Here is a 7,038-nt window from a genome sequence, read left to right on the forward strand (position 1 = left end):
AGATGTTTGAGGAGCATGTCGTGGAGGAGGTACCCCTCCATGCCGTGGAACCTAGTCAAGCTTAAACGGAGGTACCGTCCGGCTGCAAGACGTAAAAGAAAGCGCTTCGTGGGAGGCAACCCATGCATCCGAATAGAGAAGAACTTGGAAACCCCTTTAAGAGACTTATTTTTATTCCTTTCTTTTTCTTTACTGCCTTTACTTTGCTTTCTTTCTCGTATTTGTTTATTTGCTTGCTCTGTTGTGACTTTCTGCTTAAAACATTGAGGACAAAGTTTGATTTAAGTGTGGGGGGGTAAACAATTTGTATTTGCATGAATTTCGTGGGATTTATTCACCTATCACTTAGAATGTTGTTTCTTGCTGTTTTAAGCGTTTTTAGAGTGTTTTATAGTGTCTTGGTATAAAACTTCGAAAATTTGATAAAAATTAAAAAAAAAAAAAAAAAAAAAAAAAAAAAAACTCTTCTCTTTGTTGCTATTTCGTTTCTGCCTTGTTAGGTTGTTTAGTTGTTATTGTTTGTTTGTTTATTAATTGTGTGAGTCTATGATTGTAACATTGAGAAAATGTTTGATTTATTGATAGGCACTGCTAAACAAAGAAAGATGGTGCTTCACAAAGGTTGTTTGCTTGAGGCCCCACTACGTGGCTTTACTCTTGAAGCGGAAGGCGTAGGAACAGAAGGCATCGGAGCGGAAGGCGTAGGAACAGAAGGCATCGGAGCGGAAGGCGTAGGAGCAGAAGGCATCGGAGCAGGAGGCATCGAAGATAGAGCATTCCAGGCCTCAATACTTGGCCAAGCGCTGGATGAGCCAGGAAAAAGGTGCCTCTGGAGGAAAGACGAAAACCTTTGACGGTCACTGTGAATCCGACCTTCAGACTCTTGCAGCTCATCAAGCTTCCTCTTCATGCCCGACGAATAGTTATTTGCAAGCACATGCAAACTTCTATTCTCATACTTCAGCTGCTGGATCTCCTGCTTGAGACTTTCCACCTCTGCCATCAATGATTCCACCTGACGGGAGCGGGCAAGCAGGCGTTGGCCCATGTTGGACACAGAACTCGCACACTGAACACTAAGTGCGAGGGACTCTTGAACGGCCAACTCATCGGACCGTCCTGACAGCAGCCTACTATCTTTTGGTGTGAGGAGGTTCCTAGCTACTATTGTAGCTGTTGTGGCGTCCTGCATCACAGAGTCTTCACCTGAAAGAGGACCGTTAGAAGAAAAGAAAGAAGGACGCCATACGTTACCTTGACGCGGCGCGCCCGTATCACTGCTAAGGCTCAATTCCAAGCTAAGGTTCGATGAGTTTGCCATTTTTCAAAAGTGTTCAAAGAGAAGGGATGGAGTTAAATTTCAAAGGGCCGGAGTCGATTTTCTTCAGAGTGTGTTTGTTGTGGTGATCGATAGCTCAATAAAAAAAGCCAAGGCGACGCGTCCACCAATTCAAAAAGCCGGAATTTCCGGCGTAAGTTCGGCGACGCTTTCTCGGCTTTTCAGAAGGCGCGTTCAACTTTGTCAAAAGATTTCTTCTTTTCAGACAACACGTGGAGGCCATCACCGCAACTACACATCTTTAGCCGACAAGCGCAAAGTTCGGCGACGCTTTCTCTGCTTTTCAGAAGACGCGTGCAGCTTTGTCAAAAGGAGCCGCATCTGCACTACCACGTGTCGTTCAGAAAGCGAAGGGGCGCCTGCTCAGAAATCGAAGAGGTGTGTTCAGAAATCGAAGAGGCGTGTTCAGAGATCGAAGAGGCGCCACTATTTCAAAAAGCCAGATTTGCGGGATCAAAACGTTTGTCGACAAAGGTAAAAAGTACCACCACTTGATATTATCTCTATATATGTCGACCTTCGTCTTTTATGGCAGGGCAAACCTGAAGAAAAATGCCCAACTCTCCCTCACCTCTGAGGGCGTACTCCCAGCAAAGCCTTTCGAAAGACTCAATTCTTTCTTCTTCCCCAAAGATGATACCAGATGCCTGGAGTACATATGACCCAGGAGGAAACAGCACAACAAATACATGTGCTGATTCATTCACCGCTTCTTCAAAAGCAAAGGTATCTCATATCATCAAGGTCAAAAGCAAAAGTATCTCATATCATGCTCTTTCCCTGTCTTTTTCTTTGTCCTTGTTCTTACTCGCATGGCAAAGTAAAACAAGCAATCAGCCGGCACTTGGAGTCAGTCTTCCGATCTGGAGCCAACTGCCTGGAATCTATTCCTGATTGCTTACCTAGCGTTGCTCTCGAGTAGTCATCTTCAACGGTTGATACACTTCCGGAGAAGGGACCACTTCTGCAAAGGGGAGCGAGTAAGGCAAGTGAAAATGATACATTGAAGCATGTGGAGACAAACATAGGCTGAGTTATCCTCCAACCCTTTTCAATACGAATTGGAAAGATTGAACAAAGAAACAGACCAAAGGGGTAAGCTCAGACCTTCGGGGGAGACCAAATGAACCATCATGCTGCCCAGTTCAAGAAGTAGCACAAAGGAAAATCAACGATGGGCGGAAACCAGTTCGAGAGTAAGCCTGTGGAATCATCAAGATCAAGCCTCAATGCAATCAACAAAGAGAAGATGGAATTTACACTCTATAACCAGATTTGCGTCTCTAAACTCTTCTCTTTGTTAATTACATTATGCCATGTTTAGTATGTTTAAGTGCTTTTTGTGTATTTACTTATGCTTTGTGTGAATCTATGCTTAAAACATTGAGGACAATGTTTGATTTAAGTGTGGGGGGGTAACTAAGTATATTTGATGCAAATTCGTTGGATTTTATCACCTATCACTTCACATGTTGTTTCTCACTGTTTTAAAACTGTTTTAGTGTGTTTTGTCTTAAAAATTCGAAAATCCCATAAAAATTTGAAAAATTGTTTTGAAAAACCCAAAAAGAGTTGTTTTAAAGTTGTTTTTGTGTGTGTGTTTGTGTCTTAGGATACCTTCCAACACAATGATAAGGATTTGGTTTGTAATTGCATGACTGTTAAAAAGAGTTATTAACATAGAGAAAAGTTTGATTTACTCTTGGTATATGCTTGGTTATGGTTATAATGTATAACTTCACATGCAATCATAAAAGAAAATTTAGTTTTTGTAACATGCCTGAAGGAAGGAACTCAAACAAATGCTACAACCCTGAGAGACTTGAGCCTATAACGTTCTTTGGAGAGTATAATCTGTGATTTCTTGTTTTCTAAAATCGTTGCATGATCTCATTATTCTTTGCTTGGTTACTACTTAGAAGGCGTTTCATCATATAGTTCCAAATGCTAGAACTCATGCCCATTTCATTCAAAGCATGTTATTGATTTGCATAACATATATCAAGATGAAGTTGTGTAGTTGCCACCATAGCCAAATAGCCTCGCTTCCCATATTTCGTATATGTTGTAAGTTTTACCCCCGTTGAGCCATGTTAACCCATGTTCTTTGTTTACCCACTTTATCTTCACCTAACCTAGAATATGACCGTCCTTACCCTTGTTCTTAAAAGATAGTGAGCATGACTTAATTGAATTCCTTTTGAGTTACATTATGAAAGAAAATAAGTGTGGGGGAGAGAATGTTTAAGTGTTTTTGTTTTGAGATTCAAAAGAAAAAAAAAAAAAAAAAAAAAAAAAAAAAAAAAAGGAAAAAAAAGAGAGAAAAGAATAAGTGATTGAAGAAAGGTTCCAAAACACCAATTCTGGGCGTAAATTGTCTAAATTCTCCCTTTTTGTTCAAAAGTTGAGTTTTCATTCAAAAGTGAATTCTAAGTTGATTAAAATGCTTTGCTCACTATTTCTTTAAGAACCTTTGTTTTCCATATCCCTTCTTTATCCACATACCCCAAGCCCCGTTACAACCCTTGACTTCTATCTTGAGTGTTGTGTATTTCAATTTGTGGAGTTTGAACTTGGTATGAGCTTATGGTGTCACTGGTTCTCGCGTCTAAGTAGTAGCATTCCATTCATGAGATCATATCTAAACTTGATTATTAACTCCAGAATTTGCGTTCTTTGTGATACATATATGTGAGTGTCGTTTTCATGTTTACATCAATCTTCTCACATATGACTAGATTAGGGTGTGTAGTTAGAAAATCTGAGTAAAAATTGAGTGCATATCTTGAACGGAATTGAGCAAATTCTCTAAGGCATGTTACTACATTCAAAACATGGTTTTAAATGCTTAATTGTGAACTAGTATATGGTGACTATGATTAAGAATGTACTTAAATGTGAAGATGACTAAAATCTGTGAGAATGATGATTTTTAACTTGTCATGTGCATTGGAAATCCCTAAGACGGTTGTTGGAAGGTTTAGGTTGTGTTTTACGTGTTTAGTGTCGTTTTGAAAATCAACTCATATTGTTTAGTACTAGTTCGCTGGTCCAATGCATCAAAGCGTTACTGTTCTCAATAAAAATATCTTGACAAACATGTGGATGCGATGCTACGCATGCACATGTGGATATGAGTTAGCAGTGACACTTGCAACTCTCAGCTCTCTTACACTATTATTTTCTTTTATTTTGTACAAGATTAAACTACGTTAATATTTTATATTAATATTTTTATTAAAATAATAATATAAAATGTAATAGTGATATAAAATGTCGAGCGATGATCGCAAAAAATAGAAAGAGATAAAAGAATGAATGGGAACTGAAGGCAGAGAAGCCAGGCCCCTTCTTCACATCTATATGATTCAGAGCTCATAGTTGAGAGTCGATTATCAAATATGGAGAATTCTCATCAAGTTTCGGACCACCTGGAGCCGTGGCGCCACCTCCACGGTAAGGTCGTCATGGTCACCGGCGCTTCCTCTGGCCTCGGCCGCGACTTTTGCTTAGACTTGGCCAAAGCCGGATGCAGAATCGTAGCCGCCGCTCGCCGCATCGACCGCCTTCAGTCCGTCTGCGATCAAATCAACCAGCTCTCCATCACGGCTCCGTCTTTTTCTTCTTCTGCTGCTGGTGATAATATTCCTGGAGGAGGCCCGCGGGCCGTGGCTGTTGAGCTGGATGTCAGCGCCGATGGCCCAGCTATTGAGAAGTCTGTGAACAAGGCTTGGGACGCGTTTGGGCGCATCGATGCCCTTGTTAACAATGCCGGTATTAGAGGTTGGTTTGGTTAGCTTCCCTGCCTTTATATGTTATTTGTTTTGAATTTGCTTTCTCGTTTGGGGTTGAATTATTCTAGAGAAAGCAACGATCAAATTTAAACTGCATATAGACTCTTAGAATTCATTCCATGCTAAATTGATAGAGTTTGGACTCGAAAGGAAAACCCGGAAACTCGAATTTGTAAACAAAACGATACATGGAATGCAATAGGAACCCTGTTGTGCGAGCAATCATTGCTTTATGTATGTTAGTTTCACTTTAGAATTGTATTTTGGCAATCCAAATTGCTTGTTTGATTGTTTTAGTTCATGAACTAAAATGAACCTACCAATGACAATACTGACTACTGAATTGAACACGACCCCCAGTAGAGACTGCTACGATTCAATTCAACACTTTGTTCGTTCGGGTTTGATTGAGTGTCCCAAGTATTACATACAAACATGTGCCCTCTACGCTACCTCTAGAGGGTGGGGATGGGACTTTATCGGATTCGGACTGGACTACACTCAGTCCCTATCCTCATTATAAGCCAACTACAATTACACACATTTTCAGTTATTATGTATGGATTATCAGCTAGTCAGAATAGTTCGTTGTTGGACCTTGCTATTGCAAGACATGATAGATATTTTATACTCTTTGTACGTATAAAATTTCCAAGCCAATGACACTCTTTTGTTAAGGTCAGTTACACGGAAAAGTTATTCCGTAAATATAGATTTTAAGGTCTAAGTTTTTGATTGACGAGTACCATTTTGTGAAAGTTAAATATGATGTTCTTTTCATTAGTAGTACAAGTCTCAATTTTCTATGAGCGTATATTTCAGTATTGGTGTATCATACATGCTTACTACTATCTGTGTTTCTTAGGTAATGTGAAGTCTGCATTGTAATTGTCTGAGGAGGAATGGAATAATGTTTTCAGGACAAATTTAACGGGTTCCTGGTTGGTGTCAAAGTTTGTTGCTATACGCATGCGAGATGCTGATCAGGGGGGATCATCGTCAAGATATCTTCCGTTGCTGGTATTAATGGTGGATATTTGCCTGGAGCTACAGCATACAATTGTTCAAAGGCTGGCGTAAACACCTTAAACAAGGTATTATCTCTAACATGCTCATAGGGAAAATCGTATTAACCGCGTAAGTTAAAGGCATTCTATGTTTGTTACTTTTGGCCTATAAATGAAATATAAGATTTTATCCTCAACTTTGTCATAGCACTGGCACTACCTTTGCTTATTCTCTCGTTGTTTTCTTTTTCTCTCATAAGTTTCACTATTTGTATTTCGTTTTGAGAATTTTCTTAAGGATTATGTTCTGTAGTTCTCTGCACATCGTAGTGTGGGTGACGGCTTTGATGGAACTATACTGAATCTTATTATTTTAACCAGACTATGGCTGTGGAGTTGGGGGTGCACAAAATCAGAGTGAACGCAATATCACCTGGACTTTTCAGGTCGGAAATTATGGAGGGTCTTATGCAAAAAGAATGGCTACACAATGTGGCTATGAAAACTGTCCCTTTACGAACATTTGGGATTTCGGATCCAGCATTGACATCGCTAGTTAGATATTTGCTACATGACTCTGTCTGGCAACATTTACATTGCTGATGCAGGAACCACCTTGCCAGGTGTTCCTATTTTCTCTTCCCTCTGAAGTTTCATGTAGATTTGTATTCATGACGAACAGAAAAGAGTAGAGAAATAAACAAACGTACGATGAATACGTATGGAAGCCTTTGGCAAGTTAAAGATTTATGAATAATAGAAGGTATGGCAGAATTCATTTTGTGGACTTACCGTTAGATTTTTATGTGCGTTGAGATCATGTATGACATTGTTGCAAAACAGATTTTCAGTTTTAATCTTCAATTTTTCGTCAGACATGAAGAAGAGTGAAGGATGG

At 39.7% G+C, this 7,038-nt stretch overlaps 1 pseudogene across 1 annotated transcript; it reads left to right on the top strand.

Annotated features, from left to right (window-relative positions):
* The first annotated feature begins 4,640 nt into the window (after positions 1-4,640).
* LOC137744447 (uncharacterized) lies at positions 4,641-7,014 on the top strand (annotated as a pseudogene). Its single transcript, XR_015954232.1, has 3 exons — positions 4,641-5,122; positions 5,999-6,227; positions 6,522-7,014. The product of XR_015954232.1 is annotated as an uncharacterized LOC137744447 (transcript).
* Positions 7,015-7,038: the final 24 nt, after the last annotated feature.

The sequence above is a fragment of the Pyrus communis genome, chromosome 12 (genome assembly GCF_041283825.1).
Source record: "Pyrus communis isolate YQ-2024b chromosome 12, ASM4128382v1, whole genome shotgun sequence".
NCBI classification, from domain to species: Eukaryota; Viridiplantae; Streptophyta; class Magnoliopsida; order Rosales; family Rosaceae; genus Pyrus; species Pyrus communis.